General features: G+C 45.3%; 1 long non-coding RNA gene across 5 annotated transcripts in view; it reads right to left on the bottom strand.

Moving 5' to 3' along the window:
- Window positions 1–20,555, bottom strand: part of LOC116789831 — a 44,340-nt gene that overhangs the window by 14,628 nt on the left and 9,157 nt on the right. Inside the window, exons 2-5 of one of the 5 annotated variants that reach the window (XR_004358173.1) lie at window positions 20,252–20,367; window positions 19,299–19,548; window positions 17,311–17,482; window positions 17,072–17,164 (exon numbers count right to left, since the gene is read on the bottom strand). This is a non-coding gene — a long non-coding RNA (uncharacterized LOC116789831). Of the gene's footprint in view, window positions 1–1,941; window positions 2,063–3,801; window positions 3,948–12,738; window positions 12,790–17,071; window positions 17,165–17,310; window positions 17,483–19,298; window positions 19,549–20,251; window positions 20,368–20,555 lie in introns of those variants that run through there. The other 4 variants (XR_004358175.1, XR_004358172.1, XR_004358174.1 and 1 more) reach the window with 4 other exon arrangements.

Below are 20,555 nucleotides of genomic sequence, written 5' to 3'. Positions count from 1 at the left end.
ATGTTGTGGGCTGAAACACATGGGGAAAATTTTATGTTCCCTTGGGGCTCTTGTTTGGGATTTAATTTCTTGTGTTTAAAGAGAACTCAGGATGGTGAGTGCTGAAAACTTGGCTTAATCTGTCGGATTTTACAAAAATCCTATTGTTGCTCTTCCCCTGGATTCACAGAAATCGAGATCATTCACCACTTATTTCCACAGAAGTGGAGTCCACAGGGTAAGTGCTTTGGAAGAGTCCTGCCTTACATCTCACAGCTGCTAAAGGTTTATGAAAATCTTGTCCCCTGTTGCAGGCCATAAGAGATGAGCTCAGAAGAGATGTTTGAAGAAATGTCCCACAGAACCTGGCAGTAATGATAAGGAGGAGACTGAGATAGGTTAGAATCTGCCCATTCCTCACTGTGCATTGAGGGTAACAAAGGTCCAGCTCACACCACAATGCACAGCAGGGAGTAGAAGCTGTCAGGGAGTTTAACAGGACACGATTTTGCAACATGCTACAAAAAAATTCCCAGTCAGTGAGCCAGCAGGAATCAATCTTTGTGTCACATACTGTATGTATTGGGGCAGGGTGCCCAGCTCAGCTGGGAGTCTAAGTTTGGTGATTGAGTCATCTCAACCTGTTAAATGGGATCCAAAGGTTTTCCTGCTTGGTTTGAGGGAAATAGGCACACAGATAACTCTGATGCCAAGGCAAATTTCCTTCTGTTGCAGCTCAGGCAGGGTCAGGCTGCACCACTGAATGTCAATATCTCTTTACATTTGTGCTTTTTTGCTGCCCACAGAATGAGTCTGAAAAACAAATAAGATTTTCCCCGTGAGTCAAAGATGTCAGCAACTATCTGACAGACCTGCACAATGGCGAATGGCAGCTCAGTGAAACCCAGCTCAGTGAAACCCAGCTCAGTGAAACCCAGCTCTCAGAGGGCTGGGCATAGTTTGTGCACCCAGAATAGACCTGAGCCTTCCATCCAAAAGCAGAGTCATTGCTGCCTGAATATGCTGGGAAATTCCAGAGCAAACAGCAGCCACCCTAGAAAGGGGAAGCCCCACATTGTGGTCCAGCCATAAAAAAGCTAAGAAGTCCTTTGGGAGGTGTGGTTGGCACAGAATTCCTCCCTCTTGTCAGCCCTTAGAACAGAGCTGAAATACAGGAGCATAGACCACTCATGCAATAATATAACATCATCCATGCAGTAACAGTGCTCTGAGACACCACGGATAGCACACGTGCTCCCTCCTGGACCAGATTATCCCACCCTGCCATGGGACAGCCTCTCTCCTGTGATTCAGTGCTACATCCTTGCTGTCCTCCACACTTAGCCCTGACACTGGGCACTGCTTGTCCCTCAGTTATAAATTCAGAGACTAAGGCCAGACAGAAATGTTACATTACCACAATCAAACACTGGTTTTAATCCAATTATCCTTTGTTATGCTTCTCTTTCCATCTTATTTTAAAGCCCACGAGGGGTGAGGAGTACCACTTGGAGAAAAGTGAAATGCAGTACAGTCTAAAGAGTCAAACCAAAAAAAAAGTCAGTAGAAATGTCATCTTGTTTTAATCCAGAGCTAAAATCTTTGTCCTTCCAGAACATTACAAACACACAATTTCCTTTGGAAGCTGTTAATGACTGACTCTGAGACCCACAGACAGAAAGAAAGACTAGACAACATGTCTTTTAAGTACTCCAGAAAGCCTAAAGGAGGAAGTGGGAGACATGTCTGGAGGAGGAGGAAGACACACAGAGCTTTTAGGCACAGCCTGCTGAGAGAGTGGGATGTTTTTGACAAGGAAATTGTTTGTTTCTTTTGGGATCATAGCAACAGGACAACACGGACATGGTGTGCGAGCAAATAATGATTTTTCCAAGGAATACCTCTCTCCAAATAAAGTAATCAATTTCTCATCTTAATGGAAAAAAACAAATCTATACAAACCTGCCAGGCCAGAGAGACAACACTATTCTCCTCCAGCACCTCTTCTGTTTTTCCAAAAACATTTCCCAGCTCTAATTCCAAGGTGGTGAGTCCTCTTATCCAGATAGTTGAGCAGCCTATTCTTGAGAAACACAAATCACAGATAAGGAGGTGACCCAGACGGTTCTCTGAAGCAGTAAAAACCCCGTGTTTGTTTGCTTTCAGCTGCTTCCTCCAGGCCATCCCCATGGCTGCTACTGGGAACAGATCCACCAGTCCCTGACCTGCTTCCAGCTCAATGAGCCACTCTCCCACAGCAGCTTTGCAGGTAGCAGCAATCTTTGCTCTGGTCTCCCTTACCTGTTACAGTCCAGCAAATCCCCAAGCCTAGACTAAGATGGGAGAATTTCAAGAGAAATCTCAAGGGCTCTTCAAGATTTCAAGAATTTCAGGGGCTCTTCTCCAGCCCTTGGCTGGGTTCGGTTTCACAGAATCACGGGAGGGGTCAGGTTGGAAGGGACCCCAGTGGGTCAATGGTCCAACCTCCCTGCTCAAACAGAGTCATCCTGGAGCACACTGCACAGGATTGCACCCAGATGGTTCTGGAGTACCCCCAGTGAGGTGTCACCAACTATCCTGAAGTGGGCTGATAGCAGAAAACATCCCAACGTGAAGAAAGAAGTCACCAGCACCAGTGATCACACTCCTGTATGTCTGTTTGCATTCCTTTTTTCTTTTCCAGCTCTTTTTGGCCTGGCAGACAGGAAGAAACAAATGTTATAGCTATCCCAATCTCTTTTCAAGGAATCATTTCAAATGACTTCTTGAATCACTTCAAGGGCTTGTTTTGGAAGTATTTACAGAGGGGTAAATCCTGCTACAGACTAAACTGCTGGGACCTTGCTATGTGGGAAAACTGAGAGTCACATTAATCGGCAGCTTGACTGAACTCTTCTGCTCAGCCTGGAAATACACACTGTCTCAAGTGCAGCTGTGACACCTGAAAAATTTTAAGGCAGAGACATAGCAAAAAAACCCTGTAAAGAGCTGGAGATAAATAGACTCAGGTAGTGCCTGGGTTGAAAATTGCTAAAGGGCAAAAGAGTGTAAGGGGAAATCACAGAATCACAGGATGGTTTGAGACTGCATCTTTCCATCCCCTGCCATGGGCAGGGACACCTCACACTAGACCACGTTGCTCCAAGCCCCATCCAACGCGGCCTTGAACACTTCCAGGGGTGGGGCAGACACAATCCACAGCATATCAGATGTTAGGAAATAAAATTAAGAACATTATTGCTAATTTTATAGGTGATAAAGACTGTGGAGAGGTAAATTACAGTAAGTACAGATCATTAATACATCACATGTTGAATTATTTTGCGCACTGGTGTTTTGCAGCAGAGCCAGGGTGAAGCTCTTTATCCTGGGACCACAGACACTAAGTGGTGCCTCAGGTTTTATTATTTATAATTATTTAGATTTATTATTATTATTTATTTATTTATTTGTTTGTTTATTTATTTATTTATTCCCACATAGTAATTAAGAAACTGATGCCAATGAAGCCCAAGATGAGTGATGCCCTGAAAACTCAGGGCCACACACACTACTCTGTTTCTTTGCTCCCTGATACTTGAGGAAGCCAAAGGTTGCTTCAAGTGCTCATTGAACAGACAGCACTTTCCAGTTGACCTGCCTAACGCTCAGGATGGTTGTGAATCAATTGTAGAAGTACCAAGTAGGTGCTGAAAAGTGCATACAACTAACAGTCACAATTTAGGGACATTTCCCTAAAGCAATGTAATCTTAACAATATATTTGTATTCCACAATATCAGTTTGATTCTTTCCTCATCTTCCATCCAAATCCAATACATACCTGGTTTAGTGGAGCAAGCCTGGATGATTATATTAGAAAGAGACTTGAAAAAGCTTTTGATTGAGGGTTTCTGTAGTGTATCCAGATTCTTTCATGACTTCATAAACATGACAGAACTCATCCAGCCTCAGCTCTGAATGCCTGTTCTTAACAACATAAAAACTTTGAGGAAATCAGCATCTTAAAGAGAATCTTGATTGCTCTTGGAATACAAACGGAGGCTTTTTTTTTAAGTTTCAAAGCTTCACTTCTGAAAGAAACAGAAAAGACATTTCTCAGTACATAAAAAAGTATTTTTCAAACTAAACATACTGATAAGAATGTGTTCAGAAAAGCAAAACACATGCAGAAGGACTTTTTAATGGCTGCAGTTACTTTGGGAAGGTAAATCCTTTGAGCCCATTTGTTCAGCAACACAGCAACTTGCCACAAACTCTCCATCCTCATTCTTGTACTCAGATGATTTTGGAAAAAAACCAGAGTGCTATCCATTTCAAAGTGTCCTTTACTATTTAGGTACAATCACGGGAAAAAATACGACACTTTTGAACATATAAAAATAATTTCAGTAATCACAAACATTACAGGAGCAGGTTGAAATTACTGACTACATTGCTATTCAAGAGAAAAAGTTTTGAAAGGGGAAGGGAGAGTTCATTTCTAAAGAATTTCAGAAGTCCAAGATGAAAACTATCTCTGGGTGGGGAAGAGCTTGATTAGGAAAACATTTTTTTAACTCTTATCCAGAGCATTACTCCAGTAGGATGCTCAAGTTTATGTCTGACCCTAAACACACGTTGTCACTGGGGCCAAAATCTCCCCTCTGCCCTGAGGGATGTGCTTAAATGCCACGTTAAACTCAAAGGAAAGCTTCCCAGTGGGAATCTATCAGCCTGTTGACTCTGTCCCAGACCTTTACAGCATCCCTGTTCAGCTCCTTCACTGTGGCCCTGTGAAAGCTCAGCATTAACACTGGACAATCCTTATGGACTGCAGGCACCTTTTTCTTTTTTTTTTTTTTTTTTGGCTCAGGAACCAACCTCATTATTTGGCTTGATTTATTCAGCATTCCCACTGTGCAAGGCCAGGGAAGAAGTGTGTTAGCTCTTCCTGCAACAGCTCAGGGGGTCTTTGGTGTCCGAGTCCTGGCTGGTTTGGGACTCTGGTCCGTGTGGGATTACTGACTGGAATTTGGTGGGAGGCTGTATTTAATACCACCCTTCCCTCCAGAGAAACAGGAAGGTAGAGAATTTTTAAGGACCACAGGTGCTTAATAAACTCTTGCCACAACTGCAGGAGTGTAGACAGCAAGAAGACAGACAAATTAGCCAGAAAAGAAGGATTTATGTAGGCAGGATGCCTGTAGTGCTGCACCCCTACTCTGTAACATGCAGAGCTTTGGGCAAGCATCACATCTACAGACCAGCATCTACAGCTGCCCTTTCCTGAGGGACCACTTACAAGAGACCCTGCAGGCACTGGACACACTCACTGCCTTTGGTGCCAGAGGTACCAGTATGGGACAGGATCAGAGGCAGAACACATGTCATACAGCTGGAGCTCTCACTGCTCATCTCCAAGGCCCAATATCAACATACAGACTCCAACCTCAGGGCTTTGGAGAACTAAATAGAAAGGGAAAAAGAAAGCAAGAAGTCAAAAGCATCCTGTCGGGACAACATCAGGGCTAAACATCCAAAAGAGAAAAAAGCCTAAAAAAATCATAACCACGACACTGAGTCAGTAGGGATAGAAGTCACACACATACATGGGCTCTGCTTGCTCTTCCAGCACTCCTGAGATATAAAGCATCTTTCCTTCCCTTCTCCCTGACCACCAGCAAACAGTTTTGCTAAAAGAGTAAGGGTCCTGTAGCAACTCAATCTTTGCCAAATCTTTGCTGTCCTCTAGTGCTGTCACCAGCTTCTCCCAAGTCATTCCAAGCTAAACAGATGAGGATTTTTACTGTCTTTTTACAATCCAGTTTTTCCATCTGAAAGAGGAGGATAACTGTATATAACTTGTTGCTCCACAGGGGCCACTGAAGGCATAGTTATTAATGCTCAGAGATGCCCAGATGTAAGACAGAGAGTGACCCTCAGCCAAAAGTTACCCCAGTCAAAGGAGCATTTTCAGGGAATTTTGTGCTTTTAGTCCCAAAACAGGGGAAAAAGAAACTGGCATCAGCAGTGACACCCCAATGTAGCCTGATGTCATAGAAATCTCCCAGTGACAAAGCTTGTTCAATATTTTAAACAAATTTTAAATTGTGTTTAGTCTGGAAGTGATTATTTTGCTTATTCAGATTGATGTTTAACCACACACTGAAAATATGGTCAGGTGGCCCAGCTCCAACCCAGGAAAATGGATCACAGCACCATAACCAACAGTGCATTACACAGGACTGAATAATACAGATACACCATCATTAAAATCCCACAATTTAAACTCTGGAGCTGAGGTTTTATAGTGGTAGGACAAGCATGATACATGTTCTCCTTTTTCAAATCCTGCAATGTTTCAGGATACATGGGAAAGCAGATGTTTTTAATAGTCTGAACCTTAAATAAGCTTATTCTTCCAAATCAACTGCATGCAGTCAGGAGTGAGACACTGCTGCACGAATGGTCAAAATGTTCCATCTGTCTTGACTCCAGTGGAAAATGTGTATTCTGACCAAAATAGAGATTTTCACAATAAGACTTATTTTTCCCTGAAGTGCCCAAGGACAGGTTGGATGAGGCTTGGAGCAACCTGGTCTAGTGGAAGGTGTCCCTGCCCAAGGCAAGAGGGTAGAATGAGATGATCTTTAAGGTTCCTTCAAAGCCAAACCATTCTGTGATTCTGTGATTCCACCGTCCTTATGCAGAGTAAGTCCATGGAGACTGCTTGGCCATGCACCCACTGTGGTGTCATCTGAGGTGGCAGAGCCAGGCCCAGACTAAGGGGAACCTATGGATGTCCTGAGCACTGACTTAAATGTGCTTGAGAGACATCAGTCACACTGACAACTCGGAGAGGTTCGAGCAAACCTAAGGCTGCCAAAGAGGGTGTTCAGAAAGCAGGAGGACAGAGCACATGCAAATCTAGAAGCAAAACTGGAGAGTAATAACCTCCAAGTTGTTACTTGGAAAGAAGAAAGTCCAGAGGACTCTTATGAAGGATCTCAGGAAGCACCATTTTACAGGCGGGACCACAAACATCTGACACGGGAAAGCTTTCGAAATAAGTGTGGCATGGGTTTAGACCAGAAACTATAAAGCACAGCTGCTCTAATCATCTTACATTATTAAGAGAGAAGTGAGAGGTGTCTGTTGGGAATATTGCTCCTTCTCATGGCCCAGAGGATGCAGGCTGAAGGGATGATCCTCCCCTCCCACTCAGCCCAGAAGGCAGCGACCCCTTGAGTTAAGCCAATAGAGTCATGTCAAGAGCAAGCAGAGAGGAAACCATTCCCAAATGCTACTCACATTAGCTACCCATAGATTTCTCTGTCCACATCTTCCTCCATGCCATACCCCCAACACATCTGTCCCCTGCTCCCTGTGCCAGTCAAAAGCCCTGTCAGGTGAAGATTACAGAATCACAGACTGGTTTGGGTTGGAAAGGACTGTAAAGCCCATGTCATTCCAACCCCCTGCCATGGGCAGGGGCACCTTCCACTAGACCAGGTTGCTCATATATTGTTTGTTCTGTCTTCCTTGAGATCCTCCTGAAGGATTGGAGGTTTGAACCCCACTGAAGGGGTTCAAACACACACAGTAGGAGCATGCAAGCAGCACTCTAAATAGGCTACCACCTAATAATGGGAGGATGCTGTCTTCTCTTAGGCAGATTTGCTGGAGGACCTCAGCCATAAGGTAAATCCTGTGCTCTGGGCTTGCCTTAATGGGTACAGTGAGGGACAGAGGCAGGCTGGGGAGGTTTGGGGCCAGCTCTGCCACGGTTGCACCCAAATCCTTGAACACTGACCTTTCCCAGCAGCAGCCGTGCTGGGCACATGCCACACAAGATGCAGGAGCTGTACCAACATGGAAAGTTGTACTTCTGAGGTGTGGCAGCTCCTGAACAGGATGACTTGATGGGCACCTCAGTTTTGTATCCAGTAACCAAAGACTGTGGTCTAAGTGTTGCAGGCTGCTCACTGGGGAACAACTGTGAATGCCCGCTCAGCCCTGCTCAGAGGAGGGTTTTCCAGGGATTTGTAGGAGCTACACAGCTTAGGTGACACAGGACATCCCTACTCAGAAGTGCTGAGAGGACTCTTCATCATGGGGGCAATACCAGGTTAGAGACATGGCAGGAAGAGAGTAGTGAGCACTGACAGAGAGCAAATCCCATTTATTCCCTTTCACAGGTTCCCACTGAGCTGTCCAGTGCCACACATTAAATATGTGCTTCATTCAGCAGAGCAGCAGCTCAGCAACCTGATTTCCTTAAGCCAGAGGATTTTATATGGAACAAACTGCAGCTGGGCTGCAAAGGCAGAGAGCAACATGCAGCCCTCGGGGGCAGTCCACATCAGATGTAAGCAAGACAGATACCAACAAGGCCTCTGCCTCCCAAACCTCAAGGAAGATGCAGTTGCATCATGTGAAATCCCTTTAAAGACATTCCCTAGCTTTCCTTCACAGTGACAGCAAGGAGGGAGGAACTGGCAGGGTCCCTGCTCCCAGCTGCACGCAACTAATCCACATGAATTTTTTTTCCACCTCGATTCCTGGGAACATTTGCCGTGGAAGAAGCCAAGCCTTTTACTGCTTCCAACTCCAAAGATGCTTCTTCTGCATCATCCATTTTCTACCAGCTGTTTGAGCTCACAACCAGAGTCAGACCAGTCAGAGCAGAGCTGCAGGACCCTGACTCCCTGACCCTCTGATGGAGTACAGGCTGCTCCTCCATCCCAGGTACTTTGGCTTTGCCCTTCTTCTTCTCCACACTGATCAATTCCTGCCTTTCTCTTGTGGGTACTTCCACTCACAAGCATCTGCCAACTGCTCAGAGTTTCCCAGAAAAGCCCTGGCTTCCCTGAAAAGCCTGTCTCCAGCTCAGAAATGTGCTTCCCTGCCTACAGCACAGCAGCATGGGGGAGTATCACCTCACCCTTGGGCAGCCAGAATTGCACAGCAACACCTGTCCTTTCCCTCAGCAACAACATAACTATTGTAGGTACGCTGGGTGCTGCCATAGGTAGAAGGGTCTTTGGGCTTGGTCTGTCAGCCCTGTTTGCTGCCAAAGTAGATGATACCCACCAGGAATGGAACACTGGAATAGAGATGAGGAACAAGGAGTCACCCTGTAACTCAAGCTCTGAGCAGCTGGCTGAGCAAATGGAAAGGTGGACCCTCAAGAGATGTGGGATCTCTTCTCCACATTGCCATGTGCCCCATGAAAGGACTTCAGGAGAAATCATCTCCTTTCTCAGGGCTTCCCTTTCCTCCACTCTCTTGTTGGCATTTCTCCTCTCTTTAGCCATCTTAGAGTAAGGACCATAGAGCAAGATCATAGAATCCTAGAGTGGCTTGAGTTGGAAGGAATCTTAAAGCTCATCTTGTCCCCCACCTCCTGCCATGGCCAGGGATACCTTTCACTAGCCCATGTTGCTCCAAGCCCCATCCAACCTGGCCTTGGACACTTCCAGGGATGGGGCAGCCACAGCTTCTCTTGGCAACCTCTGACAGGGCCTCCCCACCCTCACAGCCAAGAATTGTGTCTGTATATCTAACCTAAATCTACCCTCTTTCAGTTTGAATCCATTCCCTCTTGTCCTGTCACTCCAGTTCCTGATGCAGAGTCCTTCTCCGACTTGGAAGATTGGTCTGAGGTCTCCACACAACCTTCTCTTCTCCAGGATGAACAGCCACAACTTTTTCAGACTGTCTCCACAGGGGAGGTGCTCCAGTCCCCTTAAAAACTTCATGGCCTCCTCTGGACTTGCTCCAACAGTTCCATGTCATTCTTACATTGGGGGCATCAGACCTGTACACAGTATTCCAGGTGGATCTCACCTGAGCAGAGCAGGAGGGGAGAATCCCCTGCTGCTGGGGATGCAGGTATCCAGTGGTTTCATTTCTACCAAGGCAAGCGAAGGTGACATGACAGGCAAATTCCTACCTACATGATCCAAAAACCAGGATTACAGACCAGTTCCCCTGTCTCCCAGATATTCACCCCATTTGCTAAATGAAACCTTAAGTACCAAGGCGTATTTTCCAGACTGCAACCACTTTCCCCTCACTAATCAAATCCAAATAATAACAGTATGAATTATTTTTCTCCTCCCCCCCCCGACTCCTGAATTCCCACGCCATAGCTCCTCATTAGGCCTGGTGTTAATTAGAATGGACTGTGAAGTTCACAACATCTGTGCAAAATAGTGGGGGTGGACAGGCACATGATCTGAGCTCTTGTGAAACCTCCAGGTCCCAAAAAATGACCCAAATAATGGTGATAGCTTCTTCAGTAATGTCTTTTGATATTTATGTTCCCATGAATTTTAGTAAAAGAAAAATAGAGAGGAGCTCACAAAAAAGTAACCTCAAGCGCTTTGAGGAGGAGGGAGTTATTTTGCTCAAAAGCCTTTCATTAATAATCCCCTTAATAACAGGTTTTATTAGCTTGTAAACGTTTCCTTTTGCTCAATCATTTGATGGTATCCTTGGCAGCAACACCCCATAATTCTTCTTAGCGTGTGTGTCAGCCTGCTGTTTAAAGTTTAAATTAAAGCAAGGCTTGTGGTTGAGGCTCTAGTGCACAAAAAGGAAAGGAAAGCATCAGACTTTAAAGTAACAGTGTTCCTATTAGCATGGTAGCTCCCCAGGACAGGAAAATCCTGGAATACACCCTCTCAAGCAATGGATTCAAACTCTGAACCAAAGACCTTTCCATCCCTTCAGATCTGCATCCTGACCCACTCTTCCATTGAAAAATCCTAAGCACTGAAACAACTGTAAAATCAGGCTGGGAAGTAAATGTATCTGCCTCTAAAAGAGGGGCTGTAAAACAGGGCAATAAACAGAGCTGATTTCACAGAATTACACCAGAAAAGAGCAGTATGCAGGGCTTCTGGGAATCCTACCTGGAGTTCTTTGAATCATATCACAGTTTGGATAGAGAGGAAAAACAGCCTTTCTACCTGGATCCTGCTGACCTCTCTGGATCACAGAATACCACAATGGTTTGGGTTGGAAAGGACCCGAAAGCTCATCCAGCTCCAGCCCCTGCCATGGGCAGGGACACCTTCCACTAGCCCAGGTTGCTCCGAGCCCCGTCCAACCTGGCCTTGGGCACTTCCAGGGATGGGACAACCTGTGCTAGGGCCTCCCCACCCTCACAGGGAAGAGTTTTTTCCTAATGTCCCATCTAAACCTATTCTCTGTAAATTTGATGCACTAAAATTGGTGAACTGCATCTCACACACTGGTCAGTTTGGTGCTTGGACTCTCTCTGGTCTCCCAAAGGCCCCACGGAAACTTTGTGGTGCAAACAAGAATGGAAGCTGTAGAACTTTGGACCAGCTCCTGATGTCTCTCCCATTTCTCTCTTGGCTTGGCTACCATGGAGGATTCTGGAGAAAAGTGGCAGGACACTGAATTAATATTCTCAGCCAAAAAAATGAGTAGGAGGCCTGGCAAGTAAGTTTTCACTCTCCCCATGATTCACCAGGAAGTCAGACAAGGAATGTCTCCACCAGGAGAAAAATAGGCTCAGCTTAATGGCATCTTTAATGGTGATATATTTCTTTATGAACTGCCAGTTAGTTCCTGGAACAACCTCAGCACAGAACAAGAGTGACTTCTAGTGCAGTCCAGGAATGTGGCAAGTGTTATTGCTTGGCATTATCCCTTCATGTGTTTGAGTTCATCAGCCTGTGCTGCCTAATGCAAACTAGGCTTGGTCTGGACTGCAAAGTGCCTGCAAAAGTGACGGGGATGTGGTGGCCCTGGTGAAAGCAAAAGCCTTGTCTTGTTCCATCTTACAGACACGGAAAGCCATCCCAGGAAACTTCATAAAGCAACAGTGCACACATGGCTGCTGGTGGCAGCAAACTGCATTTCCTGAATGCAAACTTTTCAACTACAGTGGTGTAGTTACCTCACTGACCAGTTTGAGGGCTAGAGTGCTGCCTGCATGATATTCCTGAGGGAGGCTGAAGCATCTTCTCTCCACCTCCCTCACCGACCCTTCAGAGCCACTCTGGCACTCTCTCCAAATCTCTACCCCTGGACCGTGCTAGGAACGAGATGCCCAGATGTCAGATCTGACCCAGCAGAGCCATGCTTATGCTCTTAAGTATAGAAGAGTTTCTGTTTTCACCTGTTACTTCTTCACACTAACTTTGCTTTGCCATTTTTGAACCTGACTAATGACATTCACACGCAGCCTGGGCAAATGAATCTATCCCTGCCCAAGCTGAGATCTGCAGGCTTCCATTGATATCCCACTGCACTCAGACAGGACTGTGCTACCAGCTCTGCAGAAAGCCATGGGACACCAGATGTTCCTGGCTGTGTGGAGCATTGATCCCTCTCTGGCTGCTGGGACACGAGAGACAATCCATCAGGAATTTTTAGTCACCTCCTTTGCTGTGTGACCAAATTTGTCTCACAGCATACATCGTGTCACACAGGGTCCTGCTTCTGTCTCTTGCTCAATGGTGACCTGGTGGAAGTCAGACAGATGACAACGGCCTGGTTGGTCTAAAACTTTAAAGAACCAGAGCCCCACCATGCCCAGCACCCCCTTTCAGAGTCCTGTTCTCTCTGCTTGTATTTTTTGTAGTTTTACACTGTCTTCAACTAATGGCAAGTAAAAACAAGCCCCTGGTATGCTTCTACTGAAAGTGTTTTATATAAAACTGTAGACAGAGAGGAACAGAAAATGATAAAATTGAAATATGAGAGTGGGGGGAAAATAAATGGTTAATGCGGTTCCTACGTGGTGCTGCCTTCGTGCAAACACGATGTCAGCTGAAAACTGCTGGCAAGTGAAAGCAAGAGGGATGGATCTCAGCTGAACAGCATATATTCCCTGGGAAAGAGAACACAGAAGTTGCCCATAACTGCACATGGCTATCCTGTTTGTACAAGATCAAATTCTTTCCTGTGCACGTAGCAGCCTTTCCAGAATCCCAGTCCATGACGTCACCCAGTGCCAAACGCCTTCCTCGTGGCTCTGCTTTTAACACTGGAGCCCCCAAAACAACTGGAGAATATCACACACAGTCACTGTAGGTGAAACCCTACAGTGACTCATCACGGAATCACAGAATGGTTTGGGTTGGAGGGGACCTTAAAGATCATCCTGTTCCCCACCCCCTGCCATGGCCAGGGACACCTTCTGCTAGCCCAGCTTGCTCCAAGTCCCATCCAACCCAGGTCCTGAACCCTTCCAGGGATGGGGCAGCCACAGCTTCTCTGGGCAACCTGTGCCAGGGCCTCACCCTCCTCACAGAGAAGAACTTCTTCCTAATACCTGATCTCAACCTACTGTCTGAGTTTGAAGCCATTCCCCCTTTTTCTATCACTCCATGCCTTTCAAAAATTGTCTCTCTGTCTTTCTTGCAGGCTTCCTTCAGGTACTGGAAGGTCTTCACTTCTGCAAGCCAGGATTTCACAGGGAGATTATCACGTCCCACCCATTTAGGGATCCAATGAAGCCAGCCAGATCATCCTCCAATCACCTTCCAAGAGGACCAGGCACCACAGAAACCTACTCAAAATGCTCCAAATTGCCCCAGTCAGGACCCTTTCCCCACCCCAGCCTGAAGTGCCTCGGAGACCTGAGCATAAGTGATGGGAAAGATTGATCAAGTTCTGATATCCAACTATTCAAAGCCCATCAGCAAACTCTGGTATGTTTACAGCCAGATACTCAAAGCCAGAAGGAAAACCACAAAGCACCGAGCCTTCAGCATGTTGATCTCTTCAGTCCCAAGCATCAACCTGCTGATCAGAATGCCTGAATATGTTTTTGAACTTTAGGTGCTCTCCACTGCAAACATACCCTGACATATCTTCTCCCTCCATAGAAAATATCCTTTGAACAACAGTTGGTTTGAATGCAGGGAAGAGACACTTCTGTCAGTTATTTAGAAATATTTCACTAGAACACTGGAGCAAACAGAGACCTCATTGAAAATGAGAATGTTCATAGGGAAGAGTGATTCCATATGAGTTTTAAGTTTCGAATTTCACAAAATGTTTTGCTGTAACATTTTTCAAGGGAAAAGTTCCAAGTTTAGAGCCTGAAATGGTTTCATTTAAAACAATGTCTCTTTCTTCTACAGATTTCTGTTTCCAAGCTGGGCTGTTGAAGATGGACTGAAATGTAAGACATTTTTCATGTCCTCAACAGGTCCAATAATATACTTTTCTCTTTTTATTAGAGGTGTGATTTCTACCCTGTCAGATTCCAAATGGAAAAAGAGATACAGCTCATCTTTCTCATTCCTATTTAAAAAACTCCCCCACCACCCTGACGCAGTGAAAAGAAAAAAGCCAAAATAGCTTGTTCTAGGTGTGTTTGTGCCTCTGTCTCCCAGATAAAAAAGCCCAGAGTGCCTCAGGCTTCCTAACTCAAGTGTATGACTTTTCCTGGAGCAGTGGAGCACATTCAGTTTGGAGAGCAGAGATTTAAGGCTAATAAGAAGCTGGTTTGGTTTAGACAAAAGCTGCATCATTCACCCATGGCTCTGTTGAGTTCTCTGCTACCAGAAAAGCTCCAGCAATCACTGGAAGACAGTCTCAAAGACTTTCCTGCAATGTCCATAAGAAATGGCTTTAATACCACACCCAGCATAAGAACTTGCTGTATGTTCCAGGCTGCTGACTCTCTTTCCTGCATCTTTAGTTCCTGGGCAAAGCTGTATTTCTAATCTGTACATAATGTTCAGCTTCATCTCTTGCAGTTTATGAACTTGAACACAAAGGCAATTCTCATTGCCACTGGAAGGAGTGAATCTCCCCTCATTCCCTGGAAAAGGAAAAACAGCATCTGCCAAGGCAGACACTCCAGCCTAAACTTCTCATATAACACAAGGAAAAACACCTCTATAACTTCCTTACAGTTGATGACAACCAAGTCACTGGAGACATGGGGTTTATTTCTAGCTCTGACACAGACACCTGGTGTGAACTTGCACATCCTTGAAGACCTGTCTCTGGCTGAACCAACTCTTTAAAATCTGAGTAACTCACCACATTGAATAAATCTGTAAGGAATATAAAATGCTACTCTGTGCCTGAGGAAAAGTCAGAACCACATCCCAAAAATTCTCTGTAGCTCAGTGCTCAACAAAATAAGCATCTTGACTCTTTGTTTCCTAATACCAAATTTATTTCCAAAACAAATGTTCCTAATCCTTAGTGCCAGCCCAACTTGTGAGTGGTTTATCTCCGAGTCAGAGAGAAGCTGCCTCTCACCATGGCCAAGATTCAACCCAGCTAATGGCAGGCACTGAGCTCCTTGAGTCTTTATGTGCTTAATGAAGGGACAGACAATGTCGTAAAGCAGTTCAGATGTTGATAGAGCTGAGTCACCCCTTCTCTGTAACCTGAACATGCCAGACATGACTATAAAGAAAATAGTAACCACTATTTTGGGGGCAAAAGCCAACTTTTCACATCCATCAATCACTAGAAGGCCACACTAGCCAGACTAAACTCACTGCTGTGCTTTATTAAAGACCTGAACGCAGTAGGAGTGCAAGAATGTTTCTATGCCTGAAGCCTCAGCCAGAGCCAACCCAGCTAAATTTTCCATGGAAAGCTTTAGCTTGAGGGAGGAGAGCAGGGTGGAGGTAATAGTATCAGTCACTTAGTGACAAAGTCCTGCCTGGCATTGCCTCCTCAAGGAATGAGCCAGCTGCAGTCACTGCTGCCAACCTTCAACCTCATCAACCAGCTGAAGGGGCCCTATTCATATCTGAGCAATACTTATTTTAGCCAGGAGATTCGGCCCTGGGAATCTCTTTGAGGACAAGATAAGCCTAGTGGGATTTGGCCAGTTAATGCCTATCCATATCACTCGGTATCCAAACACCAGCTCAAAGTACAGGACTAATATCCTTCCATTACACCTAGGAAGAAGAACAGGCAAGAGATTGCCCTTATTTCATGGATATGGAAAAAGAAAGAGAAGGACTGTGGCAAGAACACCACTCTTACTACTCCAACATAAGGGCAATCAATACCTGTACCTTCATGATTAATGTTCCCATTATAGGGTGGTTTGCTTTTACCACTTCACATTAGCAAGAAAATCACAATCCTCTCCTTTCCAGGCTCTGCTAATATCCTAAAATCACAAGAGCTTTAGGTGTTGCCTGACACTCACACCCAGGTCCTTCAAATGCTCCATGCCAATAACAACACCATTACCTGACTCTTCTCTACACAGTGAGCTCATAAATATTTATGGACAGAACAGAGTATCTGGCTTGATAATCCCTATTTTCTGAGGCTGAGCTTCCAGCCCATGAAACATCACGGCTCACACTGGTGCCATGCCCTGACATTGCCAGAATATGCTTTGTGTCTGCCCCAGCAGAAGGGTTCAGATCCACCTTTGTAGCTTCAGGCTTGGTGTTTCCAGATTGGGGTCTCCACACGTTGCCTCCACCCTGGACCTTGTGCTGCTCCCTCAAATCTCAGCAGTACCAACAGCACCCAACTCATCCCCTTCGCTTCCCCAGGGGCCACAGAAGAAGCTGTGCTGAACAGTCTCACTTCTGATAGCCAGTTCTGTGCAGGCCAAGGAGACTTTCCTTTCAGAGCTGTCCTGCCTTTAAGAAGCCCAGATTTTAACCACTCACACAAGGAGTACAAACAGTACAATCTATTTCACTGAGTATCGTTTTGCCACTGTCTAAGAGTTCAGACAAATGATTGAACAGGTCCTATCTGGCAACAACACACACAAAACCTAAAATCAAGCTATTTTAGAGTGTCTTACACATGCTTTTAGGTGCTTAAAATAGGCCACACTGCAACAAATCCCTGCTACTAGCTAAGTGTAAGTAATTCTCCTTTTTGGCTTACTATCAAATATACATCCGATGAAAGATGAGCACAGTCCCACAGGAAGGTATCAGAGCTGAGAAAGCTCCTCAGGCACCCACTTGAGAAATTGATACTTTTTCTTGCCAAGTTGTGAGATACAGGCAAACTGATGGGTAACTCTGACACCTTTCTGCTGTCTCCCCTGAGTTGGTGTTGACAGCAGGAACAGGAGAGAACAGAAGTCACTGAGGTAACTCGAGTACCTGATGCGGGCACACACGTATTTACTGCTTCAGCTCAGCTGCCTGTCTTTTCAGAGAAGTCCTAGAGTCTCTCATGTCCTTTTCTTCATGCATGGCAACCTGCAGGACAGATGGAAAAGCTTCTGGAGAAAAGGTGGTATTTGGTGTGAGTAAGAGTGAAAGTATTTTGGCTGGGAATGAGTGGGTATGCAAAGGCGTGGGAGTTGTGATTCATGAAATGCTTCCCTTCCCCAGCAGTTCCCCACCTTGCAAAGAGCAAGTCGCTGGCGCTGGGGAGCAGGAACTCAGTGGCCAGGCATTTGGCAGGAATGTTTCTGGGTCAAGAGCCAAGGCTCGAGCTGCGTGTCAGCCAGAGCGTCTCCTCAGAGCAGCTCTGATGGAGCATCACCAGGAACAAAGCAACACTTCCTGAAACTCCTGCAAGGGAAGATCGGAAATTCAGCCAGCCCTCAATCCAAGAGGGCGTCAAATGCACAAGGATCACGTTTTCTCTCCGGTTCCAAATAAAATCCCCAGTATACATATGCTGAATGGTCCCAAGGAGAAAATTCAGCAGTGGCTGGGCCTGAGAGATCACAAGCACTGGAAAACTGGAGTGCAAGCTGAGCTGCAGTGGCACAGGATTTCTCTCTCCCTGATGCCATGGGCTATTGTAGCTGTACGTGCCCCTGATGTAACCCTGGAAATGGTCTCTTCCAAGCACACTGGTGCTTGTCCTGACCTCTGCTCCCCTGCTGGGGGATGCACAGGCAAGGGGGATGCTCCGTGTGCTCCACACAGAGCCTAGATTTTAAATGCTGGAAACCTCAGAGCAGGGTTATCCTATCTGCCTCAAATCCAGCCCAAGTACTCTCCTCTTGTGAAGACAACTTGAGGATGAGCACATCAATATTTTAATCAGACTCTCAGCAATATTCAAGACCAGTGAAATGTTTAAAATTGGCACAGAGAACAAACCAGCAATGGCCCACATAACATTGTCAACTCTTGGAATACGCAATATTTTATTCAAAATGCTGCTCTGGGAATCATTTTGTTGAAAAAAAGAACAAATTTCAGGAAGGCCTGGGGAATAGGAACTAACAAGCCCAAAAGGTCTAGAAATAGAAGAGGCAGAAAAAGGAATTTTCTGTTTTTCAGTCTTTGATGTCCTGACTTAACTGTCCATAAACCACAAGGGACCAATAATACTTACTTAAGGCCTTGTTTGATTAGAAAAGTATCAAAAGCAATGCTAAAGTTAAAATATCAGGAGTCAGTGTTAATTGTTCCTAAAAGGAAACTTCAAGACTAGGCAAAAAAAAAAATCAGTTTCCTTATTAACTATGGCAGTTACCCCTTTAAGCATTAATAACTTTGCAGAACAGAACACAAAGCAGTGAAACCAAACAGTTTGGACTGGGAACGACATGATATGCACTACTTAGCATGGTTTCAGATGTAGTCAGATCTCAAAGTGTAGGCGAAATACAGACAAATTAGAAGTGCAAAGTTCTCTTGCCTGCCTCGGAAAGGAAATATGTACCTGCTGCTCTACAAAGAAACAAGATTCCTGCAAAACAAGAGTTCACATCCATGCACAAGTACCAAGCTCCATTCTCTTCAGCCACTGGCAAAAGGACTAACCTTCCACGCTCAAATTAACATTTCCACTCTTCCAGTCCAGCACACAAGTGGGAAAGCCACAGACTTACAGTCAAAACCAGAAACCATAGATTCATCTACAGAAATTACAGCTCCTGACACCATGAAATTATCTGGGAACCAATTGATCTCTGGCATTCCAAGAAAAGGGGATGGTACCACTCTCTCCTGAGCCATCAAGGGCTGCTGTGGAGACAATTTTCCTTCCTGGTACTCTGGCAAAGCAAGTGTAAGAGCAATCACAGCTGTGTCTGAGGACAGGACACTACTCTTAGCCAAAGTATTACTAATGCAAGTGTGCTGAGCAACCACAGGCCTATGTGGGTATGGATTTGTGGGTGGGCAGTTGCTGGAGGAAACATTCATCTCTGTGGGGTGGAAAGAGCAGCAAAAATGTCCTAAGGGCAGGGAAGATCAAACAGGAGTAAAAGTACTTATTCATGGCTTCTCTTGTTTGCTTCCATTTGTAGTTGAGCTGCTAAAGCCAGAAGAAAGATCTCAGAAAAAGAACCTTTTGTTTCTTCCCAACCACTGACAAAAGGGTTTGCTGAATAATAAAGTATTTATGTATAAAGTAGAGTTGAAATACCATTATGACCACGGATGGCTCAAATACAGCAGATGGAATTTGATGCTGGTTGAAAGAGCAGAGAGGGGATGGAGGTGGAGCCTTCCCTTCTCATCCCCTTGTAATTCAGAGGTCTGTGTGACATGGGAGACCTCCAAAAAGCAAACTCCTCCTCAACCTGACGTAAGCAAAACCTCCAGCTGGATCCTGTGTGTCCTAGAAGGGCTGCTCACACATCTGAGATTCTGTCCTGGGCCTCTTTCCACAGCTCCTGGTTGTATACAATATAAAAAGCCAAAAATAGCTATCAAAACAAGATTTGGAAGCTTCCATATCCCGGGATAATATTTAACTAGTAGGTTAAAGAGAGCAGTGGCACCTTCTTTAATGAATTATGGGCTTTGCTTTTAGCTGATATACTCAGAATGGCTAAGTCATCCCTTTAAGTGCTGGGGAAGAATTTAGTTCAGTCAAGACACAAAAGTTCAGCAGCCACCACCACCTGCTCCTCGTGACTGTGAGCAAACCTGCTGCTCATAAGGCACTTGGCAGTTTATTGGTCCAAAATATGAACATAAATAGAAGCATTAAATAAGTCTCATCTCCCTGACCTGTTCCCTCTGCTGTTTTTACACCACAGAAAGGCGAGAGTAAGCTTGCCAGTGAATTCATCATAGTACCCATAGAATTGCTAGGAAACGGGCCCACTAAGACTGCCACAGTCACTGGCAATCAACCTTGGGAGTAGAAGGTTTAATCCTCTCTCCTCTGAAGCCACTGGGTGGATGACTCACAGTAGACTGGTGTTGCAAAGTTCCCAGTTTCTCTTCAAATTGAGCGGTTGAGCTTCCCACTGCTCCAGAAGCAAAGCAAAGCCAGAGCCAAAGACCACACACTAATGGATTTTTCCACATGCTGAGACCCAAGAGTTTTAAGGGGCTGGGAGAGCTCCTAGAAATAGAAAGCTTCGTTACCTGCCTTGGAAAACTTTGCTCTGTGCTCTGCAGTACAGTCCTGCCCGTGTTTGTGAGGACGCTTGAGGTCATGAATGAAAAACATCAATGCACATTTCTGCTCAATTCTGTGAGGCCTGTGAGGAAGGAGACAGGAGTGTTTAAAGCAGATTCGTAAAAAGAGTATCACACGATCCCTGTGACAATCCTACCAGGGCAGAGTACTTCCCACAGAGTAAGGTGGACAGAATATATTCAGCAATAACAACAATTAAGTGTCTTTTATATAAGGTCTTTCATTCAACAGTCCCAAAGTGCTCAATAA

The sequence above is a fragment of the Chiroxiphia lanceolata genome, chromosome 7 (genome assembly GCF_009829145.1).
Source record: "Chiroxiphia lanceolata isolate bChiLan1 chromosome 7, bChiLan1.pri, whole genome shotgun sequence".
NCBI lineage: Eukaryota > Metazoa > Chordata > Aves > Passeriformes > Pipridae > Chiroxiphia > Chiroxiphia lanceolata.
This window is presented reverse-complemented; position numbering and strand designations above follow the sequence as displayed.